The sequence below is a fragment of the Pleurodeles waltl genome, chromosome 6 (genome assembly GCF_031143425.1).
Source record: "Pleurodeles waltl isolate 20211129_DDA chromosome 6, aPleWal1.hap1.20221129, whole genome shotgun sequence".
In the NCBI taxonomy this organism is placed as follows: Eukaryota; Metazoa; Chordata; class Amphibia; order Caudata; family Salamandridae; genus Pleurodeles; species Pleurodeles waltl.
In genome coordinates this window covers 81458425-81486152 of record NC_090445.1, presented here as the reverse complement: position 1 = coordinate 81486152, position 27728 = coordinate 81458425, and the positions used below count along the sequence as shown (strand labels likewise).

General features: G+C 51.9%; 9 non-coding genes across 9 annotated transcripts; all 9 read right to left on the bottom strand.

Annotated features, from left to right (window-relative positions):
- Positions 1-4341: 4341 nt before the first annotated feature.
- Positions 4342-4414, bottom strand: TRNAK-CUU (transfer RNA lysine (anticodon CUU)). The gene has a single exon. It is a non-coding gene; the product is annotated as a tRNA-Lys (tRNA).
- Positions 4415-6788: 2374 nt separating this feature from the next.
- On the bottom strand, positions 6789-6861 carry TRNAK-CUU (transfer RNA lysine (anticodon CUU)). The gene has a single exon. It is a non-coding gene; the product is annotated as a tRNA-Lys (tRNA).
- Positions 6862-8418: 1557 nt separating this feature from the next.
- Positions 8419-8491, bottom strand: TRNAE-CUC (transfer RNA glutamic acid (anticodon CUC)). Its single transcript has one exon. It is a non-coding gene; the product is annotated as a tRNA-Glu (tRNA).
- A 3992-nt stretch (positions 8492-12483) lies between these two features.
- TRNAK-CUU (transfer RNA lysine (anticodon CUU)) lies at positions 12484-12556 on the bottom strand. Its single transcript has one exon. It is a non-coding gene; the product is annotated as a tRNA-Lys (tRNA).
- Positions 12557-15745: 3189 nt separating this feature from the next.
- TRNAK-CUU (transfer RNA lysine (anticodon CUU)) lies at positions 15746-15818 on the bottom strand. The gene has a single exon. It is a non-coding gene; the product is annotated as a tRNA-Lys (tRNA).
- Positions 15819-18190: 2372 nt separating this feature from the next.
- Positions 18191-18263, bottom strand: TRNAK-CUU (transfer RNA lysine (anticodon CUU)). The gene has a single exon. It is a non-coding gene; the product is annotated as a tRNA-Lys (tRNA).
- Positions 18264-19820: 1557 nt separating this feature from the next.
- TRNAE-CUC (transfer RNA glutamic acid (anticodon CUC)) lies at positions 19821-19893 on the bottom strand. The gene has a single exon. It is a non-coding gene; the product is annotated as a tRNA-Glu (tRNA).
- A 3181-nt stretch (positions 19894-23074) lies between these two features.
- TRNAE-CUC (transfer RNA glutamic acid (anticodon CUC)) lies at positions 23075-23147 on the bottom strand. Its single transcript has one exon. It is a non-coding gene; the product is annotated as a tRNA-Glu (tRNA).
- A 4004-nt stretch (positions 23148-27151) lies between these two features.
- On the bottom strand, positions 27152-27224 carry TRNAK-CUU (transfer RNA lysine (anticodon CUU)). Its single transcript has one exon. It is a non-coding gene; the product is annotated as a tRNA-Lys (tRNA).
- Positions 27225-27728: the final 504 nt, after the last annotated feature.

Below are 27728 nucleotides of genomic sequence, written 5' to 3'. Positions count from 1 at the left end.
GATGGGGGGGAGACAGGACGGACCGGAGCGGACTCCGAGCTCGCTGTAAGCACGGGCGGCTCAGGCTAGGAAAGGGCGCAGGAAAGGCTCGGCCTAGGACCGCTCCCAGCGGCGCCTCCCAGGGTGGGAAGTGCTGCGTTGTGTGGAGTCCTCTGGGAATCGTGAGGCAAACTGCAGGATGTGTGTGTGTGTGTCGTTTTAAGCCTCAGCGAAATATCTGAAAAAGGTGAGAGTTAATGTTAAACCCGAAAATGGTGAAGCCTTTAAAAAGCTTTACACCCAAAGTGGGGCTCGAACCCACGACCCTGAAATTAAGAGTCTCATGCTCTACCGACTGAGCTAGCCGGGCTGCTGTGCCTATGGTATTTCACACAACCTCTGTGTGTTCTTTGTGAGGTAGTAGTGAGTGGTTATCCCAAGAGGCCCCTTTGTTTCATTTTCTCTGCTGCTGACTCGACACAGGCACCTTTCTCGTTCTCCATCTCTCGCTCTACCCCAGTCTTATGTCCCCATCAGTCTCTCTGGAGCTCACTCTGGTACATACATGCATCTGTCCTCTTAACCTGTCTCTGGGCACATACTTGAATGTCCAGTAGAGAACAGTGTGAACTCTCCCTGTTTCGCGAGGTGGCAGTCAGCCTCCAGAGCCGTGTTCGGGAGGCTGCCGGAATTTACGAGCGGTGTAAGGCGCCACATTCAAGAGCAGTATCTTCCCCAGTCCCGTGATCAATTCCCGCTGCTGACATAAAGTAGTTTCATACCTACTTTAATCATAACACCGGCGGGGTTGAGACCTTAAACTCCTCTTTTTGAAAGGATGGGGGGGAGACAGGACGGACCGGAGCGGACTCCGAGGTCGCTGTAAGCACGGGCGGCTCAGGCTAGAAAAGGGCGCAGGAAAGGCTCGGCCTAGGACCGCTAACAGCGGCGCCTCCCAGGGTGGGAAGTGCTGCGTTTGTGGAGTCCTGTGGGAATCGTGAGGCAAACTGCATTATGTTTGTGTGTATAGTTTTAAGCCTCAGCGAAATATCTGAAAAAGGTGAGAGTTAATGTTAAACCCGAAAATGGATAAGCCTTTAAAAAGCATCACGCCCAACATGGGTCTCGAACACATGACCCTGAGATTAAGAGTCTCATGCTCTACCGACTGAGCTAGCCGGGCTACTGTGCCTCTGTCATTTCACACATCCTCTGTGTGTTCTTTGTGAGGAAGTAGTGTGTGGTTATCCCAGGAGGCCCCTTTGTTTCATTTTCTCTGCTGCTGACTCGACACAGGCACCTTTCTCTTTCTCCATCTCTCGCTCTACCCCAGTCTTATGTCCCCATCAGTCTCTCTGGAGCTCACTCTGGTACATACATGCATCTGTCCTCTCAACCTGTCTCTGGGCACATACTTAAATGTCCAGTAGAGAACAGTGTGAACTCTCCCTGTTTCGCGAGGTGGCAGTCAGCTTCCAGAGGCGTGGTCTGGAGGCTGCCGGAATGGCAGAGCGGTGTAAGGTGCCACATTCAAGAGCAGTATCTTCCCCAGTTCTGTGATCAAATCCCGCTGCAGACATAAAGTAGTTTTCATACCTACTTTAATCATAACACCAGCGGGGATGAGACCTTAAACTCCTCTTTTTGAAAGGATGGGCGGGGACAGGACGGACTCCGAGCTCGCTGTAAGCACGGGCGGCTCAGGCTAGGAACGGGCGCAGGAAAGTCTCGGCCTAGGACCGCTCCCAGCGGCGCCTCCCAGGGCGGAAAGTGCTGCGTTGTGTGGAGTCCTGTGGGAATCGTGAGGCAAACAGCAGGATGTGTGTGTGTGTAGTTTTAAGCCTCAGCGAAATATCTGAAAAAGGTGAGAGTTAATGTTAAACCCGAAAATGGATAAGCCTTTAAAAAGCATCACACCCAATTGGGGGCTGAAACCCACGACCCTGAGCTTAAGAGTCTCATGCTCTACCGACTGAGCTAGCCGGGCTGCTGTGCCTATGTCATTTCACGCATCCTCTGTGTGTTCTTTGTGAGGAAGTAGTGTGTGGTTATCCCAGGAGGCCCCTTTGTTTCATTTTCTCTACTGCTGACTCGACACAGGCACCTTTCTCTTTCTCCATCTCTCGCTCTACCCCAGTCTTATATCCCCATCAGTCTCTCTGGAGCTCACTCTGGTACATACATGCATCTGTCCTCTCAAACTGTCTCTGGGCACATACTTAAATGTCCAGTAGAGAACAGTGTGAACTCTCCCTGTTTCGCGAGGTGGCAGTCAGCCTCCAGAGCCATGTTCCGCTGGCTGCCGGAATTGGCGAGCGGTGCAAGGTGCCACATTCTAGAGCAGTATCGTCCCCAGTCCCGTGATCAAATCCCACTGCTGACATAAAGTAGTTTTCATACCTACTTTAATCATAACACCAGCGGGGATGAGACCTTAAACTCCTCTTTTTGAAAGGATGGGGGGGGACAGGACGGACCGGAGCAGACTCCGAGCTCGCTGTAAGCACAGGCGGCTCAGGCTAGGAGAGGGCGCAGGAAAGGCTGGGCCTAGGACCGCTCCCAGCGGCGCCTCCCAGGGATGGAAGTGCTGCGTTGTGTGGAGTCCTGTGGGAATCGTGAGGCAAACGGCAGGATGTGTGTGTGTGCGTCGTTTTAAGCCTCAGCGAAATATCTGAAAAAGGTGAGAGTTAATGTTAAACCCGAAAATGGAGAAGCCTTTAAAAAGCATCACGCCCAACGTGGGGCTCGAACCCACGACCCTGAGAGTAGAGAGTCTCATGCTCTACCGACTGAGCTAGCCGGGCTGCTGTGCCTATGGTGTTTCGCACAACCTCTGTGTGTTCTTTGTGAGGAAGTAGTGTGTGGTTATCCCAGGAGGCCCCTTTGTTTCATTTTCTCTGCTGCTGACTCGACACAGGCACCTTTCTCTTTCTCCATCTCTCGCTCTACCCCAGTCTTATGTCCCCATCAGTCTCTCTGGAGCTCACTCTGGTACATACATGCATCTGTCCTCTCAACCTGTCTCTGGGCACATACTTGAATGTCTAGTAGAGAACAGTGTGAACTCTCCCTGTTTCGCGAGGTGGCAGTCAGCCTCCAGAGCTGTGTTCGGGAGACTGCAGGAATTTCCGAGCGGTGTAATGCTCCACATTCTAGAGCAGTATCTTCCCCAGTCCCGTGATCAATTCCCGCTGCCGACATAAAGTAGTTTTCATACCTACTTTAATCATAACACCAGCGGGGATGAGACCTTAAACTCCTCTTTTTGAAAGGATGTGGGGAGACAGGACGGACCGGAGCGGACTCCGAGCTCGCTGTAAGCACGGGCAGCTCAAGCTAGGAAAGGGCGCAGGAAAGGCTCGGCCTAGGACCGCTACCAGCGGCACCTCCCAGGGTGGGAAGTGCTGCGTTGTGTGGAGTCCTGTGGGAATCGTGAGGCAAACTGCAGGGTGTGTGTTTGTGTAGTTTTAAGCCTCAGCGAAATATCTGAAAAATGTGAGAGTTAATGTTAAACCCGAAAATGGAGAAGCCTTTAAAAAGCATCACCCCCAACGTGGGGCTCGAACCCAGGACCCTGAGATTAAGAGTCTCAAGCTCTACCGACTGAGCTAGCCGGGCTGCTGTGCCTATGTCATTTCACGCATCCTCTGTGTGTTCTTTGTGAGGAAGTAGTGTGTGGTTATCCCAGGAGGCCCCTTTGTTTCATTTTCTCTACTGCTGACTCGACACAGGCACCTTTCTCTTTCTCCATCTCTCGCTCTACCCCAGTCTTATCTCCCCATCAGTCTCTCTGGAGCTCACTCTGGTACATACATGCATCTGTCCTCTCAACCTGTCTCTGGGCACATACTTAAATGTCCAGTAGAGAACAGTGTGAACTCTCCCTGTTTCGCGAGGTGGCAGTCAGCCTCCAGAGCTGTGTTAAGAAGGCTGCCGGAATGGCCGAGCGGTGTAAGGTGCCACGTTCAAGAGCAGTATGTTCCCCAGTACCATTATCAAATCCTGCTGCCGACATAAATTAGTTTTCATACCTACTTTAACTATAACACCAGTGGGGATTAGACCTTAAACTCCTCTTTTTGAAAGGATGGGGGGGACAGGACGGACCGGAGCGGACACCGAGCTCGCTGTAAGCAAGGGCGGCTCAGGCTAGGAAAGGGCGCAGGAAAGGCTCGGCCTAGGACCGCTCCCAGCGGCGCCTCCCAGGGCGGGAAGTGCTGCGTTGTGTGGAGTCCTGTGGGAATCGTGAGGCAAACTGCAGGATGTGTGTGTGTGTGTAGTTTTAAGCCTCAGCGAAATATATCTGAAAAAGGTGAGAGTTAATGTTAAACCCGAAAATGGAGAAGCCTTTAAAAAGTATCACGCCCAACGTGGGGCTCGAACCCACGACCCTGAGATTAAGAGTCTCATGCTCTACCGACTGAGCTAGCCAGGCTGCTGTGCCTATGTAATTTCACACACCCTCTGTGTGTTCTTTGTGAGGAAGTAGTGTGTGGTTTCCCAGGAGGCCCCTTTGTTTCATTTTCTCTGCTGCTGACTCGACACAGGCACCTTTCTCTTTCTCCATCTCTCGCTCTACTCCAGTCTTATGTCCCCATCAGTCTCTCTGGAGCTCACTCTGGTACATACATGCATCTGTCGTCTCAACCTGTCTCTGGGCACATACTTAAATGTCCAGTAGAGAACAGTGTGAACTCACCCTGTTTCGCGAGGTGGCAGTCAGCCTCCAGAGCCGTGCTCCGTAGGCTGCCGGAATGGCCGAGCGGTGTAATGCGCCACATTCAAGAGCAGTATTTTCCCCAGTACCATGATCAAATCCCGCTGCTGACATAAAGTAGTTTTCATACCTACTTTAATCATAACACCAGCGGGGATGAGACCTTAAACTACTCTTTTTTAAAGGATGGGGGGGGACAGGACGGACCGGAGCGGACTCCGAGCTCGCTGTAAGTACGGGCAGCTCAGGCTAGGAAAGGGCGCAGGAAAGGCTGGGCCTAGGACCGCTCCCAGCGGCGCCTCCCAGGGCGGGAAGTGCTGCGTTGTGTGGAGTCCTGTGGGAATTGTGAGGCAAACTGCAGGATGTGTGTGTGTGTGTAGTTTTTTGAAGCCTCAGCGAAATATCTGAAAAAGGTGAGAGTTAATGTTAAACCCGAAAATGGAGAAGCCTTTAAAAAGCATCACGCCCAACATGGGGCTCAAACCCACGACTCTGAGATTAAGAGTCTCATGCTCTACCAACTGAGCTAGCCGGGCTGCTGTGCCTATGTCATTTCACACACCCTCTGTGTGTTCTTTGTGAGGATTAGTGTGTGGTTATCCCAGGAGGCCCCTTTGTTTCATTTTCTCTGCTGCTGACTCGACACAGGCACCTTTCTCTTTCTCCATCTCTCGCTCTACCCCAGTCTTATGTCCCCGTCAGTCTCTCTGGAGCTTACTCTGGTACATACATGCATCTGTCCTCTCAACCTGTCTCTGGGCACATACTTAAATGTCCAGTAGAGAACATTGTGAACTCTCCCTGTTTCGCGAGGAGGCAGTCAGCCTCCAGAGCCGTGTTCCGTAGGCTGCTGGAATGGCCGAGCGGTGTAAGGCGCCACGTTCAAGAGCAGTATCTTCCCCAGTACCGTGATCAAATCCCGCTGTTGACATAAAGTAGTTTTCATACATACTTTAATCATAACACCAGCGGGGATTAGACCTTAAACTCCTCTTTTTGAAAGGATGGGCGGGACAGGACGGACCGGAGCGGACTCCGAGCTCGCTGTAAGCACGGGCGGCTCAGGCTAGGAAAGGACGCAGGAAAGGCTCAGCCTAGGACCGCTCCCAGCGGCGCCTCCCAGGGCAGGAAGTGCTGCGTTGTGTGGAGTCCTGTGGGAATCGTGAGGCAAACTGCAGGATGTGTGTGTGTGTAGTTTTAAGCCTCAGCGAAATATATCTAAAAAAGGTGAGAGTTAATGTTAAACCCGAAAATGGAGAAGCCTTTAAAAAGCATCACGCCCAACGTGGGGCTCAAACCCACAACCCTGAGATTAAGAGTCTCATGCTCTACCGACTGAGCTAGCCGGGCTGCTGTGCCTATGTCATTTCACACACCCTCTGTGTGTTCTTTGTGAGGAAGTAGTGTGTGGTTATCCCAGGAGGCCCCTAGGTTTCATTTTCTCTGCTGCTGACTCGATACAGGCACCTTTCTCTTTCTCCATCTCTCGCTCTACTCCAGTCTTATGTCCCCATCAGTCTCTCTGGAGCTCACTCTAGTACATACATGCATCTGTCGTCTCAACCTGTCTCTGGGCACATACTTAAATGTCCAGTAGAGAACAGTGTGAACTCTCCCTGTTTCGCGAGGTGGCAGTCAGCCTCCAGAGCCGTGTTTTGGAGGCTGCCGGAATGGCTGAGCGGTGTAAGCCGCCGCATTCAAGAGCAGTATCTTCCCCAGTCCTGTGATAAAATCCCGCTGCCGACATAAAGTAGTTTTCATACCTACTTTAATCATAACACCAGCGGGGATGAGACATTAAACTCCTCTTTTTGAAAGGATGGGTGGGGGACAGGACGGACCGGAGCGGACTCCGACCTCGCTGTAAGCACGGGCGGCTCAGGCTAGGAAAGGGCGCAGGAAAGGCTCGGCCTAGGACCGCTCCCAGCGGCGCCTCCCAGGGCTGGAAGTGCTGCGTTGTGTGGAGTCCTGTGGGAATCGTGAGGCAAACTGCAGGATGTGTGTTTGTGTAGTTTTATGCCTCAGCGAAATATCTGAAAAAGGTGAGAGTTAATGTTAAACCCGAAAATGGAGAAGCCTTTAAAAAGCATCACGCCCAACGTGGGGCTCGAACCCACGACCCTGAGATTAAGAGTCTCATGCTCTACCAACTGAGCTAGCCGGGCTGCTGTGCCTATGTCATTTCACACACCCTCTGTGTGTTCTTTGTGAGGAAGTAGTGTGTGGTTATCCCAGGAGGCCCCTTTGTTTCATTTTCTCTGAGGCTGACTCGACACAGGCATCTTTCTCTTTCTCCATCTCTCGCTCTACCCCAGTCTTATGTCCCCATCAAGCTCTCTGGAGCTCACTCTGGTACATACATGCATCTGTCCTCTCAACCTGTCTCTGGGCACATACTTGAATGTCCAGTAGAGAACAGGTGAACTCTCCCTGTTTCGCCAGGTGGCAGTCAGCCTCCAGAGCCGTGTTTGGGAGGCTGCCGGAATTTCCGAGCGGTGTAAGGTGCCACATTCAAGAGCAGTATCTTCCCCAATCCCGTAATCAATTCCCGCTGCCGACATAAAGTAGTTTTCATACCTACTTTAATCATAACACCAGCGGGGATTAGACCTTAAACTCCTCTTTTTGAAAGGATGGGGGGGACAGGACGGACCGGAGCGGACTCCGAGCTCGCTGTAAGCACGGGCGGCTCAGGCTAGGAAAGGGCGCAGGAATGGCTCGGCCTAGGACCGCTCCCAGCGGTGCCTCCCAGGGTGGGAAGTGCTGCGTTGTGTGGAGTCCTGTGGGAATCGTGAGGGAAACTGCAGGATGTGTGTGTGTGTAGTTTTAAGCCTCAGTGAAATATCTGAAAAAGGTGAGAGTTAATGTTAAACCCGAAAATGGAGAAGCCTTTAAAAAGCATCACAACCAACGTGGGGCTCGAACCCACGACCCTGAGATTAAGAGTTTCATGCTCTACTGACTGAGCTAGCCAGGCTGCTGTGCCTATGTCATTTCACACACCCTCTGTGTGTTCTTTGTGAGGAAGTAGTGTGTGGTTATCCAAGGAGGCCCCTTTGTTTCATTTTCTCTGCTGCTGACTCGACACAGGCACCTTTCTCTTTCTCCATCTCTCGCTCTACCCCAGTCTTATGTCCCCATCAGTCTCTCTGGAGCTCACTCTGGTACATACATGCATCTGTCCTCTCAACCTGTCTCTGGGCACATACTTAAATGTCCAGTAGAGAACAGTGTGAACTCTCCCTGTTTCGCGAGGTGGCAGTCAGCTTCCAGCGTCGTGTTCTGGAGGCTGCCGGAATGGCCGAGCGGTGTAAGGTGCCACCTTCAAGAGCAGTATCTTCCCCAGTCCCGTGATCAAATCCTGCTGCCGACATAAAGTAGTTTTCATACCTACTTTAATCATAACAGCAGCGGGGATGAGACCTTAAACTCCTCTTTTTGAAAGGATGGGGGGGGGAACAGGACGGACCGGAGCGGACTCCGAGCTCGCTGTAAGCACGGGCTGCTCAGGCTAGGAAAGGGCGCAGGAAAGGCTCAGCCTAGGACCGCTCCCAGCGGCGCCTCCCAGGGCGGGAAGTGCTGCGTTGTGTGGAGTCCTGTGGGAATCGTGAGGCAAACTGCAGGATATGTGTGTGTGTGTAGTTTTAAGCCTCAGCGAAATATCTGAAAAAGGTGAGAGTTAATGTTAAACCCGAAAATGGATAAGCCTTTAAAAAGAATCACGCCCAACATGGGGCTCAAACCCACAACCCTGAGATTGAGAGTCTTATGCTCTACCGACTGAGCTAGCCAGGCTGCTGTGCCTGGGTTGTTTCACACACCCTCTGTGTGTTCTCTGTGAGGAAGTAGTGTGTGGTTATCCCAGGAGGCCCCTTTGTTTCATTTTCTCTGCTGCTGACTCGACACAGGCACCTTTCTCTTTCTCCATCTCTCGCTCTACCCCAGTCTTATGTCCCCATCAGTCTCTCTGGAGCTCACTCTGGTACATACATGCATCTGTCCTCTCAACCTGTCTCTGGGCACATACTTAAATGTCCAGTAGAGAACAGTGTGAACTCTCCCTGTTTCGCGAGGTGGCAGTCAGCCTCCAGAGCCGTGTTCCGGAGGCTGCCGGAATGGCCGTGCGGTGTAAGGTGCCATATTTAAGAGCACTATCTTCCCCAGTCCCGTGATCAAATCCTGCTGCTGACATAAAGTAGTTTTCATACCTACTTTAATCATAACACCAGCGGGGATGAGACCTTAAACTCCTCTTTTTGAAAGGATGAGGGGGGGACAGGACGGACCGGAGCGGACTCCGAGCTCGCTGTAAGCACGGGCGGCTCAGGCTACGAAAGGGCGCAGGAAAGGTTCGGCCTAGGACCGCTCCCAGCGGCGCCTTCCTGGGCTGGAAGTGCTGCGTTGTGTGGAGTCCTGTGGGAATCGTGAGGCAAACTGCAGTATGTGTGTGTGTGTAGTTTTAAGCCTCAACGAAATATCTGAAAAAGGTGAGAGTTAATGTTAATCCTGAAAATGGAGAAGCCTTTAAAAAGCATCACGCCTAACGTGGGGCTTGAACCCACAACCCTGAGATTAAGAGTCTCATGCTCTTCCGACTGAGCTAGCCGGGCTGCTTTGCCTATGTCCTTTCACACACCCTCTGTGTGTTCTTTGTGAGGAATTAGTGTGTGGTTATCCCAGGAGGCCCCTTTGTTTCATTTTCTCTGCTGCTGACTCGACACAGGCACCTTTCTCTTTGTCCATCTCTTGCTCTACCCCAGTCTTATGTCCCCATCAGTCTCTCTAGAGCTCACTCTGGTAGATACATGCATCTGTCCTCTCAACCTGTCTCTGGGCACATACTTAAATGTCCAGTAGAGAACAGTGTGAACTCTCCCTGTTTCGAGAGGTGGCAGTCAGCCTCCAGAGCTGTGTTCCGGAGGCTGCCGGAATGGCCGATCGGTGTAAGGTGCCACATTCAAGAGCAGTATCTTTCCCAGTCCCGTAATCAAATCCCGCTGCCCACATAAAGTAGTTTTCATACCTACTTTAATCATAACAACAGCGGGGATGAGAGCTTAAACTCCTCTTTTTGAATGATGGGGGGGGACAGGACGGACCGGAGCGGACTCCGAGCTCGCTGTAAGCACGTGCGGCTCAGGCTAGGAAAAGGCACAGGAAAGGCTCGGCCTAGGACTGCTCCCAGCGGCGCCTCCCAGGGCGGGAAGTGCTGCGTTGTGTGGAGTCCTGTGGGAATTGTGAGGCAAACTGCAGGATGTGTGTGTGTGTAGTTTTAAGCCTCAGTGAAATATCTGAAAAAGGTGAGAGTTAATGTTAAACCTGAAAATGGAAAAGCCTCACGCCCAACGTGGGGCTCAAACACACAACCCTCAGATTAAGAGTCTCATGCTCTACCGAATGGGCTAGCCGCGCTGCTGTGCCTATATCATTTCACACACCCTCTGTGTGTTCTTTGTGAGGAAGTAGTGTGTGGTTATCCCAGGAGGCCCCTTTGTTTCATTTTCTCTACTGCTGACTCGACACAGGCACCTTTCTCTTTCTCCATCTCTCGCTCTACCCCAGTCTTATGTCCCCATCAGTCTCTCTGGAGCTCACTCTGGTACATACATGCATCTGTCCTCTCAACCTGTCTCTGGGCACATACTTAAATGTCCAGTAGAGAACAGTGTGAACTCTCCCTGTTTCGCGAGGTGGCAGTCAGCCTCCAGAGCTGTGTTAAGAAGGCTGCCGGAATGGCCGAGCGGTGTAAGGTGCCACGTTCAAGAGCAGTATGTTCCCCAGTACCATTATCAAATCCTGCTGCCGACATAAATTAGTTTTCATACCTACTTTAACTATAACACCAGTGGGGATTAGACCTTAAACTCCTCTTTTTGAAAGGATGGGGGGGACAGAACGGACCGGAGCGGACACCGAGCTCGCTGTAAGCAAGGGCGGCTCAGGCTAGGAAAGGGCGCAGGAAAGGCTCGGCCTAGGACCGCTCCCAGCGGCGCCTCCCAGGGCGGGAAGTGCTGCGTTGTGTGGAGTCCTGTGGGAATCGTGAGGCAAACTGCAGGATGTGTCTGTGTGTGTAGTTTTAAGCCTCAGCGAAATATATCTGAAAAAGGTGAGAGTTAATGTTAAACCCGAAAATGGAGAAGCCTTTAAAAAGTATCACGCCCAACGTGGGGCTCGAACCCACGACCCTGAGATTAAGAGTCTCATGCTCTACCGACTGAGCTAGCCAGCCTGCTGTACCTATGTAATTTCACACACCCTCTGTGTGTTCTTTGTGAGGAAGTAGTGTGTGGTTATCCCAGGAGGCCCCTTTGTTTCATTTTCTCTGCTGCTGACTCGACACAGGCACCTTTCTCTTTCTCCATCTCTCGCTCTACTCCAGTCTTATGTCCCCATCAGTCTCTCTGGAGCTCACTCTGGTACATACATGCATCTGTCGTCTCAACCTGTCTCTGGGCACATACTTAAATGTCCAGTAGAGAACAGTGTGAACTCACCCTGTTTCGCGAGGTGGCAGTCAGCCTCCAGAGCCGTGTTCCGTAGGCTGCCGGAATGGCCGAGCGGTGTAATGCGCCACATTCAAGAGCAGTATTTTTTCCAGTACCATGATCAAATCCCGCTGCTGACATAAAGTAGTTTTCATACCTACTTTAATCATAACACCAGCGGGGATGAGACCTTAAACTACTCTTTTTTAAAGGATGGGGGGGGACAGGACGGACCGGAGCGGACTCCGAGCTCGCTGTAAGTACGGGCAGCTCAGGCTAGGAAAGGGCGCAGGAAAGGCTGGGCCTAGGACCGCTCCCAGCGGCGCCTCCCAGGGCGGGAAGTGCTGCGTTGTGTGGAGTCCTGTGGGAATTGTGAGGCAAACTGCAGGATGTGTGTGTGTGTAGTTTGAAGCCTCAGCGAAATATCTGAAAAAGGTGAGAGTTAATGTTAAACCCGAAAATAGAGAAGCCTTTAAAAAGCATTACGCCCAACATGGGGCCCGAACCCACAATCCTGTGAATAAGATTCTCATGCTCTACCAACTGAGCTAGCCAGGTTACTGTGCCTATGTCATTTCACACACCCTCTGTGTGTTCTTTGTGAGGAATTAGTGTGTGGTTATCCCAGGAGGCCCCTTTGTTTCATTTTCTCTGCTGCTGACTTGACACAGGCACCTTTCTATTTCTCCATCTCTCGCTCTACCCCAGTCTTATGTCCCCGTCACTCTCTCTGCAGCTCACTCTGGTACATACATGCATCTGTCCTCTCAACCTGTCTCTGGGCACATACTTAAATGTCCAGTAGAGAACAGTGTGAACTCTCCCTGTTTCGCGAGGTGACAGTCAGCCTCCAGAACTGTGTTCCGTAGGCTGCCGGAATGGCCGAGCGATGTAAGGTGCCACATTCAAGAGCAGTATCTTCCCCAGTACCATGATCAAATCCCGCTGCTGACATAAAGTAGTTTTCATACCTACTTTAATCATAACACCAGCGGGGATTAGACCTTAAACTCCTCTTTTTGAAAGGATGGGGGGGACAGGACGGACCGGAGCGGACTCCGAGCTCGCTGTAAGCACGGGCGGCTCAGGCTAGGAAAGGGCGCAGGAAAAGCTCGGCCTAGGACCGCTCCCAGCGGCGCCTCCCAGGGTGGGAAGTGCTGCGTTGTGTGGAGTCCTGTGGGAATCGTGAGGCAAACTGCAGGATGTGTGTGTGTGTGTGTAGTTTTAAGCCTCAGCGAAATATCTGAAAAAGGTGAGAGTTAATGTTAAACCCGAAAATGGAGAAGCCTTTAAAAAGCATCACGCCCAACGTGGGGCTCGAACCCACGACCCTGAGATTAAGAGTCTCATGCTCTACCGACTGAGCTAGCCGGGCTGGTGTGCCTATGTCATTTCACACATCCTCTGTGTGTTCTTTGTGAGGAAGTAGTGTGTGGTTATCCCAGGAGGCCCCTTTGTTTCATTTTCTCTGCTGCTGACTCGACACAGGCACCTTTCTCTTTCTCCATCTCTCGCTCTACCCCAGTCTTATGTCCCCATCAGTCTCTCTGGAGCTCACTCTGGTACATACATGCATCTGTCCTCTCAACCTGTCTCTGGGCACATACTTAAATGTCCAGTAGAGAACAGTGTGAACTCTCCCTGTTTCGCGAGGTGGCAGTCAGCCTCCAGAGCCGTGTTCCGCTGGCTGCCGGAATGGCCGAGCGGTGTAAGGTGCCACATTCTAGAGCATTATCGTCCCCAGTCCCGTGATCAAATCCTACTGCTGACATAAAGTAGTTTTCATACCTACTTTAGTCATAACACCAGCGGGGATGAGACCTTAAACTCCTCTTTTTGAAAGGATGTGGGGAGACAGGACGGACCGGAGCGGACTCCGAGCTCGCTGTAAGCACGGGCAGCTCAAGCTAGGAAAGGGCGCAGGAAAGGCTCAGCCTAGGACCGCAACCAGCGGCACCTCCCAGGGTGGGAAGTGCTGCGTTGTGTGGAGTCCTGTGGGAATCGTGAGGCAAACTGCAGGGTGTGTGTGTGTGTAGTTTTAAGCCTCAGCGAAATATCTGAAAAAGGTGAGAGTTAATGTTAAACCCGAAAATGGAGAAGCCTTTAAAAAGCATCACCCCCAACGTGGGGCTCGAACCCAGGACCCTGAGATTAAGACTCTCAAGCTCTACCGACTGAGCTAGCCGGGCTGCTGTGCCTATGTCATTTCACGCATCCTCTGTGTGTTCTTTGTGAGGAAGTAGTGTGTGGTTATCCCAGGAGGCCCCTTTGTTTCATTTTCTCTACTGCTGACTCGACACAGGCACCTTTCTCTTTCTCCATCTCTCGCTCTACCCCAGTCTTATATCCCCATCAGTCTCTCTGGAGCTCACTCTGGTACATACATGCATCTGTCCTCTCAAACTGTCTCTGGGCACATACTTAAATGTCCAGTAGAGAACAGTGTGAACTCTCCCTGTTTCGCGAGGTGGCAGTCAGCCTCCAGAGCCATGTTCTGCTGGCTGCCGGAATTGGCGAGCGGTGCAAGGTGCCACATTCTAGAGCAGTATCGTCCCCAGTCCCGTGATCAAATCCCACTGCTGACATAAAGTAGTTTTCATACCTACTTTAATCATAACACCAGCGGGGATGAGACCTTAAACTCCTCTTTTTGAAAGGATGGGGGGGGACAGGACGGACCGGAGCAGACTCCGAGCTCGCTGTAAGCACAGGCGGCTCAGGCTAGGAGAGGGCGCAGGAAAGGCTGGGCCTAGGACCGCTCCCAGCGGCGCCTCCCAGGGATGGAAGTGCTGCGTTGTGTGGAGTCCTGTGGGAATCGTGAGGCAAACGGCAGGATGTGTGTGTGTGCGTCGTTTTAAGCCTCAGCGAAATATCTGAAAAAGGTGAGAGTTAATGTTAAACCCGAAAATGGAGAAGCCTTTAAAAAGCATCACGCCCAACGTGGGGCTCGAACCCACGACCCTGAGAGTAGAGAGTCTCATGCTCTACCGACTGAGCTAGCCGGGCTGCTGTGCCTATGGTGTTTCGCACAACCTCTGTGTGTTCTTTGTGAGGAAGTAGTGTGTGGTTATCCCAGGAGGCCCCTTTGTTTCATTTTCTCTGCTGCTGACTCGACACAGGCACCTTTCTCTTTCTCCATCTCTCGCTCTACCCCAGTCTTATGTCCCCATCAGTCTCTCTGGAGCTCACTCTGGTACATACATGCATCTGTCCTCTCAACCTGTCTCTGGGCACATACTTGAATGTCTAGTAGAGAACAGTGTGAACTCTCCCTGTTTCGCGAGGTGGCAGTCAGCCTCCAGAGCTGTGTTCGGGAGGCTGCAGGAATTTCCGAGCGGTGTAATGCTCCACATTCTAGAGCAGTATCTTCCCCAGTCCCGTGATCAATTCCCGCTGCCGACATAAAGTAGTTTTCATACCTACTTTAATCATAACACCAGCGGGGATGAGACCTTAAACTCCTCTTTTTGAAAGGATGTGGGGAGACAGGACGGACCGGAGCGGACTCCGAGCTCGCTGTAAGCACGGGCAGCTCAAGCTAGGAAAGGGCGCAGGAAAGGCTCGGCCTAGGACCGCTACCAGCGGCACCTCCCAGGGTGGGAAGTGCTGCGTTGTGTGGAGTCCTGTGGGAATCGTGAGGCAAACTGCAGGGTGTGTGTTTGTGTAGTTTTAAGCCTCAGCGAAATATCTGAAAAATGTGAGAGTTAATGTTAAACCCGAAAATGGAGAAGCCTTTAAAAAGCATCACCCCCAACGTGGGGCTCGAACCCAGGACCCTGAGATTAAGAGTCTCAAGCTCTACCGACTGAGCTAGCCGGGCTGCTGTGCCTATGTCATTTCACGCATCCTCTGTGTGTTCTTTGTGAGGAAGTAGTGTGTGGTTATCCCAGGAGGCCCCTTTGTTTCATTTTCTCTACTGCTGACTCGACACAGGCACCTTTCTCTTTCTCCATCTCTCGCTCTACCCCAGTCTTATCTCCCCATCAGTCTCTCTGGAGCTCACTCTGGTACATACATGCATCTGTCCTCTCAACCTGTCTCTGGGCACATACTTAAATGTCCAGTAGAGAACAGTGTGAACTCTCCCTGTTTCGCGAGGTGGCAGTCAGCCTCCAGAGCTGTGTTAAGAAGGCTGCCGGAATGGCCGAGCGGTGTAAGGTGCCACGTTCAAGAGCAGTATGTTCCCCAGTACCATTATCAAATCCTGCTGCCGACATAAATTAGTTTTCATACCTACTTTAACTATAACACCAGTGGGGATTAGACCTTAAACTCCTCTTTTTGAAAGGATGGGGGGGACAGGACGGACCGGAGCGGACACCGAGCTCGCTGTAAGCAAGGGCGGCTCAGGCTAGGAAAGGGCGCAGGAAAGGCTCGGCCTAGGACCGCTCCCAGCGGCGCCTCCCAGGGCGGGAAGTGCTGCGTTGTGTGGAGTCCTGTGGGAATCGTGAGGCAAACTGCAGGATGTGTGTGTGTGTGTAGTTTTAAGCCTCAGCGAAATATATCTGAAAAAGGTGAGAGTTAATGTTAAACCCGAAAATGGAGAAGCCTTTAAAAAGTATCACGCCCAACGTGGGGCTCGAACCCACGACCCTGAGATTAAGAGTCTCATGCTCTACCGACTGAGCTAGCCAGGCTGCTGTGCCTATGTAATTTCACACACCCTCTGTGTGTTCTTTGTGAGGAAGTAGTGTGTGGTTTCCCAGGAGGCCCCTTTGTTTCATTTTCTCTGCTGCTGACTCGACACAGGCACCTTTCTCTTTCTCCATCTCTCGCTCTACTCCAGTCTTATGTCCCCATCAGTCTCTCTGGAGCTCACTCTGGTACATACATGCATCTGTCGTCTCAACCTGTCTCTGGGCACATACTTAAATGTCCAGTAGAGAACAGTGTGAACTCACCCTGTTTCGCGAGGTGGCAGTCAGCCTCCAGAGCCGTGCTCCGTAGGCTGCCGGAATGGCCGAGCGGTGTAATGCGCCACATTCAAGAGCAGTATTTTCCCCAGTACCATGATCAAATCCCGCTGCTGACATAAAGTAGTTTTCATACCTACTTTAATCATAACACCAGCGGGGATGAGACCTTAAACTACTCTTTTTTAAAGGATGGGGGGGGACAGGACGGACCGGAGCGGACTCCGAGCTCGCTGTAAGTACGGGCAGCTCAGGCTAGGAAAGGGCGCAGGAAAGGCTGGGCCTAGGACCGCTCCCAGCGGCGCCTCCCAGGGCGGGAAGTGCTGCGTTGTGTGGAGTCCTGTGGGAATTGTGAGGCAAACTGCAGGATGTGTGTGTGTGTAGTTTTTTGAAGCCTCAGCGAAATATCTGAAAAAGGTGAGAGTTAATGTTAAACCCGAAAATGGAGAAGCCTTTAAAAAGCATCACGCCCAACATGGGGCTCAAACCCACGACTCTGAGATTAAGAGTCTCATGCTCTACCAACTGAGCTAGCCGGGCTGCTGTGCCTATGTCATTTCACACACCCTCTGTGTGTTCTTTGTGAGGATTAGTGTGTGGTTATCCCAGGAGGCCCCTTTGTTTCATTTTCTCTGCTGCTGACTCGACACAGGCACCTTTCTCTTTCTCCATCTCTCGCTCTACCCCAGTCTTATGTCCCCGTCAGTCTCTCTGGAGCTTACTCTGGTACATACATGCATCTGTCCTCTCAACCTGTCTCTGGGCACATACTTAAATGTCCAGTAGAGAACATTGTGAACTCTCCCTGTTTCGCGAGGAGGCAGTCAGCCTCCAGAGCCGTGTTCCGTAGGCTGCTGGAATGGCCGAGCGGTGTAAGGCGCCACGTTCAAGAGCAGTATCTTCCCCAGTACCGTGATCAAATCCCGCTGTTGACATAAAGTAGTTTTCATACATACTTTAATCATAACACCAGCGGGGATTAGACCTTAAACTCCTCTTTTTGAAAGGATGGGCGGGACAGGACGGACCGGAGCGGACTCCGAGCTCGCTGTAAGCACGGGCGGCTCAGGCTAGGAAAGGACGCAGGAAAGGCTCAGCCTAGGACCGCTCCCAGCGGCGCCTCCCAGGGCAGGAAGTGCTGCGTTGTGTGGAGTCCTGTGGGAATCGTGAGGCAAACTGCAGGATGTGTGTGTGTGTAGTTTTAAGCCTCAGCGAAATATATCTAAAAAAGGTGAGAGTTAATGTTAAACCCGAAAATGGAGAAGCCTTTAAAAAGCATCACGCCCAACGTGGGGCTCAAACCCACAACCCTGAGATTAAGAGTCTCATGCTCTACCGACTGAGCTAGCCGGGCTGCTGTGCCTATGTCATTTCACACACCCTCTGTGTGTTCTTTGTGAGGAAGTAGTGTGTGGTTATCCCAGGAGGCCCCTAGGTTTCATTTTCTCTGCTGCTGACTCGATACAGGCACCTTTCTCTTTCTCCATCTCTCGCTCTACTCCAGTCTTATGTCCCCATCAGTCTCTCTGGAGCTCACTCTAGTACATACATGCATCTGTCGTCTCAACCTGTCTCTGGGCACATACTTAAATGTCCAGTAGAGAACAGTGTGAACTCTCCCTGTTTCGCGAGGTGGCAGTCAGCCTCCAGAGCCGTGTTTTGGAGGCTGCCGGAATGGCTGAGCGGTGTAAGCCGCCGCATTCAAGAGCAGTATCTTCCCCAGTCCTGTGATAAAATCCCGCTGCCGACATAAAGTAGTTTTCATACCTACTTTAATCATAACACCAGCGGGGATGAGACATTAAACTCCTCTTTTTGAAAGGATGGGTGGGGGACAGGACGGACCGGAGCGGACTCCGACCTCGCTGTAAGCACGGGCGGCTCAGGCTAGGAAAGGGCGCAGGAAAGGCTCGGCCTAGGACCGCTCCCAGCGGCGCCTCCCAGGGCTGGAAGTGCTGCGTTGTGTGGAGTCCTGTGGGAATCGTGAGGCAAACTGCAGGATGTGTGTTTGTGTAGTTTTATGCCTCAGCGAAATATCTGAAAAAGGTGAGAGTTAATGTTAAACCCGAAAATGGAGAAGCCTTTAAAAAGCATCACGCCCAACGTGGGGCTCGAACCCACGACCCTGAGATTAAGAGTCTCATGCTCTACCAACTGAGCTAGCCGGGCTGCTGTGCCTATGTCATTTCACACACCCTCTGTGTGTTCTTTGTGAGGAAGTAGTGTGTGGTTATCCCAGGAGGCCCCTTTGTTTCATTTTCTCTGAGGCTGACTCGACACAGGCATCTTTCTCTTTCTCCATCTCTCGCTCTACCCCAGTCTTATGTCCCCATCAGTCTCTCTGGAGCTCACTCTGGTACATACATGCATCTGTCCTCTCAACCTGTCTCTGGGCACATACTTGAATGTCCAGTAGAGAACAGGTGAACTCTCCCTGTTTCGCCAGGTGGCAGTCAGCCTCCAGAGCCGTGTTTGGGAGGCTGCCGGAATTTCCGAGCGGTGTAAGGCGCCACATTCAAGAGCAGTATCTTCCCCAATCCCGTAATCAATTCCCGCTGCCGACATAAAGTAGTTTTCATACCTACTTTAATCATAACACCAGCGGGGATTAGACCTTAAACTCCTCTTTTTGAAAGGATGGGGGGGACAGGACGGACCGGAGCGGACTCCGAGCTCGCTGTAAGCACGGGCGGCTCAGGCTAGGAAAGGGCGCAGGAATGGCTCGGCCTAGGACCGCTCCCAGCGGTGCCTCCCAGGGTGGGAAGTGCTGCGTTGTGTGGAGTCCTGTGGGAATCGTGAGGGAAACTGCAGGATGTGTGTGTGTGTAGTTTTAAGCCTCAGTGAAATATCTGAAAAAGGTGAGAGTTAATGTTAAACCCGAAAATGGAGAAGCCTTTAAAAAGCATCACAACCAACGTGGGGCTCGAACCCACGACCCTGAGATTAAGAGTTTCATGCTCTACTGACTGAGCTAGCCAGGCTGCTGTGCCTATGTCATTTCACACACCCTCTGTGTGTTCTTTGTGAGGAAGTAGTGTGTGGTTATCCAAGGAGGCCCCTTTGTTTCATTTTCTCTGCTGCTGACTCGACACAGGCACCTTTCTCTTTCTCCATCTCTCGCTCTACCCCAGTCTTATGTCCCCATCAGTCTCTCTGGAGCTCACTCTGGTACATACATGCATCTGTCCTCTCAACCTGTCTCTGGGCACATACTTAAATGTCCAGTAGAGAACAGTGTGAACTCTCCCTGTTTCGCGAGGTGGCAGTCAGCTTCCAGCGTCGTGTTCTGGAGGCTGCCGGAATGGCCGAGCGGTGTAAGGTGCCACCTTCAAAAGCAGTATCTTCCCCAGTCCCGTGATCAAATCCTGCTGCCGACATAAAGTAGTTTTCATACCTACTTTAATCATAACAGCAGCGGGGATGAGACCTTAAACTCCTCCTTTTGAAAGGATGGGGGGGGGAACAGGACGGACCGGAGCGGACTCCGAGCTCGCTGTAAGCACGGGCTGCTCAGGCTAGGAAAGGGCGCAGGAAAGGCTCAGCCTAGGACCGCTCCCAGCGGCGCCTCCCAGGGCGGGAAGTGCTGCGTTGTGTGGAGTCCTGTGGGAATCGTGAGGCAAACTGCAGGATATGTGTGTGTGTGTAGTTTTAAGCCTCAGCGAAATATCTGAAAAAGGTGAGAGTTAATGTTAAACCCGAAAATGGATAAGCCTTTAAAAAGAATCACGCCCAACATGGGGCTCAAACCCACAACCCTGAGATTGAGAGTCTTATGCTCTACCGACTGAGCTAGCCAGGCTGCTGTGCCTGGGTTGTTTCACACACCCTCTGTGTGTTCTCTGTGAGGAAGTAGTGTGTGGTTATCCCAGGAGGCCCCTTTGTTTCATTTTCTCTGCTGCTGACTCGACACAGGCACCTTTCTCTTTCTCCATCTCTCGCTCTACCCCAGTCTTATGTCCCCATCAGTCTCTCTGGAGCTCACTCTGGTACATACATGCATCTGTCCTCTCAACCTGTCTCTGGGCACATACTTAAATGTCCAGTAGAGAACAGTGTGAACTCTCCCTGTTTCGCGAGGTGGCAGTCAGCCTCCAGAGTCGTGTTCCGGAGGCTGCCGGAATGGCCGTGCGGTGTAAGGTGCCATATTTAAGAGCACTATCTTCCCCAGTCCCGTGATCAAATCCTGCTGCTGACATAAAGTAGTTTTCATACCTACTTTAATCATAACACCAGCGGGGATGAGACCTTAAACTCCTCTTTTTGAAAGGATGAGGGGGGGACAGGACGGACCGGAGCGGACTCCGAGCTCGCTGTAAGCACGGGCGGCTCAGGCTAGGAAAGGGCGCAGGAAAGGCTTGGCCTAGGACCGCTCCCAGCGGCGCCTCCCAGGGCGGGAAGTGCTGCGTTGTGTGGAGTCCTGTGGGAATCGTGAGGCAAACTGCAGGATGTGTGTGTGTGTAGTTTTAAGCCTCAGCGAAATATCTGAAAAAGGTGAGAGTTAATGTTAAACCCAAAAATGGAGAAGCCTTTAAAAAGCATCACGCTCAACGTGGGGCTCGAACCCACAACCCTGAGATTAAGAGTCTCATGTTCTATCAACTGAGCTAGCCGGCCTGCTGCGCCTTTATCTTTTCACACACCCTCTGTGTGTTCTTTGTGAGGAAGTAGTGTGTGGTTATCCCAGGAGGCCCCTTTGTTTCATTTTCTCTGCTGCTGACTCGACACAGGCACCTTTCTCTTTCTCCATCTCTCGCTCTACCCCAGTCATATGGCCCCATCAGTCTCTCTGGAGCTCACTCTGGTACATACATTCATCTGTCCTCTCAACCTGTCTCTGGGCACATACTTAAATGTCCAGTAGAGAACAGTGTGAACTCTCCCTGTTTCGCGAGGTGGCAGTCAGCCTCTAGAGCGGCGTTCAGGAGGCTGCTGGAATGGCCGTGCGGTGTAAGGTGCCATATTCAAGAGCAGTATCTTCCCCAGTCCCGTGATCAAATCCCGCTGCAGACATAAAGTAGTTTTCATACCTACTTTAATCATAACACCAGTGGGGATGAGACCCTAAACTCCTCTTTTTGAAAGGATGGGGGGTGACAGGACGGACCGGAGCGGACTCCGAGCTCGCTGTAAGCACGGGCGGCTCAGGCTACGAAAGGGCGCAGGAAAGGTTCGGCCTAGGACCGCTCCCAGCGGCGCCTTCCTGGGCTGGAAGTGCTGCGTTGTGTGGAGTCCTGTGGGAATCGTGAGGCAAACTGCAGTATGTGTGTGTGTGTAGTTTTAAGCCTCAACGAAATATCTGAAAAAGGTGAGAGTTAATGTTAATCCTGAAAATGGAGAAGCCTTTAAAAAGCATCACGCCTAACGTGGGGCTCGAACCCACAACCCTGAGATTAAGAGTCTCATGCTCTTCCGACTGAGCTAGCCGGGCTGCTTTGCCTATATCCTTTCACACACCCTCTGTGTGTTCTTTGTGAGGAATTAGTGTGTGGTTATCCCAGGAGGCCCCTTTGTTTCATTTTCTCTGCTGCTGACTCGACACAGGCACCTTTCTCTTTGTCCATCTCTTGCTCTACCCCAGTCTTATGTCCCCATCAGTCTCTCTAGAGCTCACTCTGGTAGATACATGCATCTGTCCTCTCAACCTGTCTCTGGGCACATACTTAAATGTCCAGTAGAGAACAGTGTGAACTCTCCCTGTTTCGAGAGGTGGCAGTCAGCCTCCAGAGCTGTGTTCCGGAGGCTGCCGGAATGGCCGATCGGTGTAAGGTGCCACATTCAAGAGCAGTATCTTTCCCAGTCCCGTAATCAAATCCCGCTGCCCACATAAAGTAGTTTTCATACCTACTTTAATCATAACAACAGCGGGGATGAGAGCTTAAACTCCTCTTTTTGAATGATGGGGGGGGACAGGACGGACCGGAGCGGACTCCGAGCTCGCTGTAAGCACGTGCGGCTCAGGCTAGGAAAAGGCACAGGAAAGGCTCGGCCTAGGACTGCTCCCAGCGGCGCCTCCCAGGGCGGGAAGTGCTGCGTTGTGTGGAGTCCTGTGGGAATTGTGAGGCAAACTGCAGGATGTGTGTGTGTGTAGTTTTAAGCCTCAGTGAAATATCTGAAAAAAGTGAGAGTTAATGTTAAACCTGAAAATGGAAAAGCCTCACGCCCAACGTGGGGCTCAAACACACAACCCTCAGATTAAGAGTCTCATGCTCTACCGAATGGGCTAGCCGCGCTGCTGTGCCTATATCATTTCACACACCCTCTGTGTGTTCTTTGTGAGGAAGTAGTGTGTGGTTATCCCAGGAGGCCCCTTTGTTTCATTTTCTCTGCTGCTGACTCGACACAGGCACCTTTCTCTTTCTCCATATCTCGCTCTACCCCAGTCTTATGTCCCCATCAGTCTTTCTGGAGCTTACTCTGGTACATACATGCATCTGTCCTCTCAACCTGTCTCTGGGCACATACTTAAATGTCCAGTAGAGAACAGTGTGAACTCTCCCTGTTTCGCGAGGTGGCAGTCAGCTTCCAGAGTCATGTTCCGGAGGCTGCCGGAATGGCCGAGCGGTGTAAGGTGCAACCTTCAAGAGCAGTATCTTCCCCAGTCCCGTGATCAAATCCTGCTGCAGACATAAAGTAGTTTTCATACCTACTTTAATCATAACAGCAGCGGGGATGAGACCTTAAACTCCTCTTTTTGAAAGGATGGGGGGGGGGGGGGAACAGGACGGACCGGAGCGGACTCCGAGCTCGCTGTAAGCACGGGCTGCTCAGGCTAGGAAAGGGCGCAGGAAAGGCTCAGCCTAGGACCGCTCCCAGCGGCGCCTCCCAGGGCGGGAAGTGCTGCGTTGTGTGGAGTCCTGTGGGAATCGTGAGGCAAACTGCAGGATGTGTGTGTGTGTGTAGTTTTAAGCCTCAGTGAAATATCTGAAAAAGGTGAGAGTTAATGTTAAACCCGAAAATGGATAAGCCTTTAAAAAGAATCACGCCCAACATGGGGCTCAAACCCACAACCCTGAGATTGAGAGTCTTATGCTCTACCGACTGAGCTAGCCAGGATGCTGTGCCTGGGTTGTTTCACACACCCTCTGTGTGTTCTCTGTGAGGAAGTAGTGTGTGGTTATCCCAGGAGGCCCCTTTGTTTCATTTTCTCTGCTGCTGACTCGACACAGGCACCTTTCTCTTTCTCCATCTCTCGCTCTACCCCAGTCTTATGTCCCCATCAGTCTCTCTGGAGCTCACTCTGGTACATACATGCATCTGTCCTCTCAACCTGTCTCTGGGCACATACTTAAATGTCCAGTAGAGAACAGTGTGAACTCTCCCTGTTTAGCGAGGTGGCAGTCAGCCTCCAGAGCCGTGTTCCGGAGGCTGCCGGAATGGCCGTGCGGTGTAAGGTGCCATATTCAAGAGCACTATCTTCCCCAGTCCCGTGATCAAATCCTGCTGCCGACATAAAGTAGTTTTCATATCTACTTTAATCATAACACCAGCGGGGATGAGACCTTAAACTCCTCTTTTTGAAAGGATGAGGGGGGGACAGGACGGACCGGAGCGGACTCCGAGCTCGCTGTAAGCACGGGCGGCTCAGGCTAGGAAAGGGCGCAGGAAAGGCTCAGCCTAGGACCGCTCCCAGCGGCGCCTCCCAGGGCGGGAAGTGCTGCGTTGTGTGGAGTCCTGTGGGAATCGTGAGGCAAACTGCAGGATGTGTGTGTGTGTAGTTTTAAGCCTCAGCGAAATATCTGAAAAAGGTGAGAGTTAATGTTAATCCTGAAAATGGAGAAGCCTTTAAAAAGCATCACGCCTAACGTGGGGCTCGAACCCACAACCCTGAGATTAAGAGTCTCATGCTCTTCCGACTGAGCTAGCCGGGTTGCTTTGCCTATGTCATTTCACACACACTCTGTGTGTTCTTTGTGAGGAAGTAGTGTGTGGTTATCCCAGGAGGCCCCTTTGTTTCATTTTCTCTGCTGCTGACTCGACACAGGCACCTTTCTCTTTCTCCATCTCTCGCTCTACCCCAGTCATATGGCCCCATCAGTCTCTCTGGAGCTCACTCTGGTACATACATTCATCTGTCCTCTCAACCTGTCTCTGGGCACATACTTAAATGTCCAGTAGAGAACAGTGTGAACTCTCCCTGTTTCGCGAGGTGGCAGTCAGCCTCCAGAGCCGTGTTCCGGAGGCTGCCGGAATTTCCGAGCAGTGTAAGGTACCACATTCAAGAGCAGTATCTTCCCCAATCCCGTAATCAATTCCCGCTGCCGACATAAAGTAGTTTTCATACCTACTTTAATCATAACACCAGCGGGGATTAGACCTTAAACTCCTCTTTTTGAAAGGATGGGGGGGGACAGGACCGACCGGAGCGGACTCCGAGCTCGCTGTAAGCACGGGCGGCTCAGGCTAGGAAAGGGCGCAGGAAAGGCTCGGCCTAGGACCGCTCCCAGCGGCGCCTCCCAGGGTGGGAAGTGCTGCGTTGTGTGGAGTCCTGTGGGAATCGTGAGGCAAACTGCAGGATGTGTGTGTGTGTGTGTAGTTTTAAGCCTCAGCGAAATATCTGAAAAAGGTGAGAGTTAATGTTAAACCCCAAAATGGATAAGCCTTTAAAAAGCATCACGCCCAACGTGGGGCTCGAACCCACGACCCTGAGATTAAGAGTCTCATGCTCTACCGACTGAGCTAGCTTGGCTGGTGTGCCTATGTCATTTCACACATCCTCTGTGTGTTCTTTGTGAGGAAGTAGTGTGTGGTTATCCCAGGAGGCCCCTTTGTTTCATTTTCTCTGCTGCTGACTCGACACAGGCACCTTTCTCTTTCTCCATCTCTCGCTCTACCCCAGTCTTATGTCCCCATCAGTCTCTCTGGAGCTCACTCTGGTACATACATGCATCTGTCCTCTCAACCTGTCTCTGGGCACATACTTAAATGTCCAGTAGAGAACAGTGTGAACTCTCCCTGTTTCGCGAGGTGGCAGTCAGCCTCCAGAGCCGTGTTCCGCTGGCTGCCGGAATGGCCGAGCGGTGTAAGGTGCCACATTCTAGAGCATTATCGTCCCCAGTCCCGTGATCTAATCCTACTGCTGACATAAAGTAGTTTTCATACCTACTTTAGTCATAACACCAGCGGGGATGAGACCTTAAACTCCTCTTTTTGAAAGGATGTGGGGAGACAGGACGGACCGGAGCGGACTCCGAGCTCGCTGTAAGCACGGGCAGCTCAAGCTAGGAAAGGGCGCAGGAAAGGCTCAGCCTAGGACCGCAACCAGCGGCACCTCCCAGGGTGGGAAGTGCTGCGTTGTGTGGAGTCCTGTGGGAATCGTGAGGCAAACTGCAGGGTGTGTGTGTGTGTAGTTTTAAGCCTCAGCGAAATATCTGAAAAAGGTGAGAGTTAATGTTAAACCCGAAAATGGAGAAGCCTTTAAAAAGCATCACCCCCAACGTGGGGCTCGAACCCAGGACCCTGAGATTAAGACTCTCAAGCTCTACCGACTGAGCTAGCCGGGCTGCTGTGCCTATGTCATTTCACGCATCCTCTGTGTGTTCTTTGTGAGGAAGTAGTGTGTGGTTATCCCAGGAGGCCCCTTTGTTTCATTTTCTCTGCTGCTGACTCGACACAGGCACCTTTCTCTTTCTCCATCTCTCGCTCTACCCCAGTCTTATGTCCCCATCAGTCTCTCTGGAGCTCACTCTGGTACATACATGCATCTGTCCTCTCAACCTGTCTCTGGGCACATACTTGAATGTCTAGTAGAGAACAGTGTGAACTCTCCCTGTTTCGCGAGGTGGCAGTCAGCCTCCAGAGCTGTGTTCGGGAGGCTGCCGGAATTTCCGAGCGGTGTAAGGCTCCACATTCTAGAGCAGTATCTTCCCCAGTCCCGTGATCAATTCCCGCTGCCGACATAAAGTAGTTTTCATACCTACTTTAATCATAACACCAGCGGGGATGAGACCTTAAACTCCTCTTTTTGAAAGGATGTGGGGAGACAGGACGGACCGGAGCGGACTCCGAGCTCGCTGTAAGCACGGGCAGCTCAAGCTAGGAAAGGGCGCAGGAAAGGCTCGGCCTAGGACCGCTACCAGCGGCACCTCCCAGGGTGGGAAGTGCTGCGTTGTGTGGAGTCCTGTGGGAATCGTGAGGCAAACTGCAGGGTGTGTGTTTGTGTAGTTTTAAGCCTCAGCGAAATATCTGAAAAATGTGAGAGTTAATGTTAAACCCGAAAATGGAGAAGCCTTTAAAAAGCATCACCCCCAACGTGGGGCTCGAACCCAGGACCCTGAGATTAAGAGTCTCAAGCTCTACCGACTGAGCTAGCCGGGGTGCTGTACCTATGGCATTTCACGCATCCTCTGTGTGTTCTTTGTGAGGAAGTAGTGTGTGGTTATCCCAGGAGGCCCCTTTGTTTCATTTTCTCTACTGCTGACTCGACACAGGCACCTTTCTCTTTCTCCATCTCTCGCTCTACCCCAGTCTTATGTCCCCATCAGTCTCTCTGGAGCTCACTCTGGTACATACATGCATCTGTCCTCTCAAACTGTCTCTGGGCACATACTTAAATGTCCAGTAGAGAACAGTGTGAACTCTCCCTGTTTCGCGAGGTGGCAGTCAGCCTCCAGAGCCATGTTCCGCTGGCTGCCGGAATTGGCGAGCGGTGCAAGGTGCCACATTCTAGAGCAGTATCGTCCCCAGTCCCGTGATCAAATCCCACTGCTGACATAAAGTAGTTTTCATACCTACTTTAATCATAACACCAGCGGGGATGAGACCTTAAACTCCTCTTTTTGAAAGGATGGGGGGGGACAGGACGGACCGGAGCAGACTCCGAGCTCGCTGTAAGCACGGGCGGCTCAGGCTAGGAGAGGGCGCAGGAAAGGCTGGGCCTAGGACCGCTCCCAGCGGCGCCTCCCAGGGATGGAAGTGCTGCGTTGTGTGGAGTCCTGTGGGAATCGTGAGGCAAACGGCAGGATGTGTGTGTGTGTGTCGTTTTAAGCCTCAGCGAAATATCTGAAAAAGGTGAGAGATAATGTTAAACCCGAAAATGGAGAGGCCTTTAAAAAGCATCACGCCCAACGTGGGGCTCGAACCCACGACCCTGAGATTAAGAGTCTCATGCTCTACCGACTGAGCTAGCCAGGCTGCTGTGCCTATGGTGTTTCGCACAACCTCTGTGTGTTCTTTGTGAGGAAGTAGTGTGTGGTTATCCCAGGAGGCCCCTTTGTTTCATTTTCTCTGCTGCTGACTCGACACAGGCACCTTTCTCTTTCTCCATCTCTCGCTCTACCCCAGTCTTATGTCCCCATCAGTCTCTCTGGAGCTCACTCTGGTACATACATGCATCTGTCCTCTCAACCTGTCTCTGGGCACATACTTGAATGTCTAGTAGAGAACAGTGTGAACTCTCCCTGTTTCGCGAGGTGGCAGTCAGCCTCCAGAGCTGTGTTCGGGAGGCTGCCGGAATTTCCGAGCGGTGTAAGGCTCCACATTCTAGAGCAGTATCTTCCCCAGTCCCGTGATCAATTCCCGCTGCCGACATAAAGTAGTTTTCATACCTACTTTAATCATAACACCAGCGGGGATGAGACCTTAAACTCCTCTTTTTGAAAGGATGTGGGGAGACAGGACGGACCGGAGCGGACTCCG